Source organism: Petaurus breviceps, unplaced genomic scaffold (genome assembly GCF_028583685.1).
Source record: "Petaurus breviceps papuanus isolate PSGF00001 unplaced genomic scaffold, PetGlider_PUasm1.0 174, whole genome shotgun sequence".
Classification (NCBI taxonomy): domain Eukaryota; kingdom Metazoa; phylum Chordata; class Mammalia; order Diprotodontia; family Petauridae; genus Petaurus; species Petaurus breviceps.
In genome coordinates, this window is record NW_027185761.1 from 49,858,656 (window position 1) to 49,858,906 (window position 251).

A 251-nucleotide genomic window follows, 5' to 3' on the forward strand; every position below is an offset into this window, starting at 1 on the left:
TCTCTCTCTCTCTCTGTCTCTCTGTCACTCTCTCTGTTTCTCTCTGTCTGTCTCTCTGTCTCTGCCTCTCTGTCACTCTCTCTGTCTCTCTCTCCCTCCCTCTCTCCCTCCCCCCCTCTCTCTGTCTCTCTGTCTCTCTGTCTCTCTCTCTCTCTCTCTCTCTCTCTCTCTCTCTCTCTCTCTCTCTCTCTCTCTCTCTCTCTCTCTCTCTCTCTCTCTCTCTCTCTCTCTGTCTCTCTCTCTCTCTCTCT

At 52.2% G+C, this 251-nt stretch overlaps 1 protein-coding gene across 3 annotated transcripts in view; it reads left to right on the plus strand.

The window, feature by feature from the left end:
• The window catches only part of ADAMTS9 (ADAM metallopeptidase with thrombospondin type 1 motif 9), a 194,803-nt gene that overhangs the window by 77,220 nt on the left and 117,332 nt on the right, over positions 1-251 (plus strand). The gene's annotated exons all lie outside the window — the stretch shown is intronic.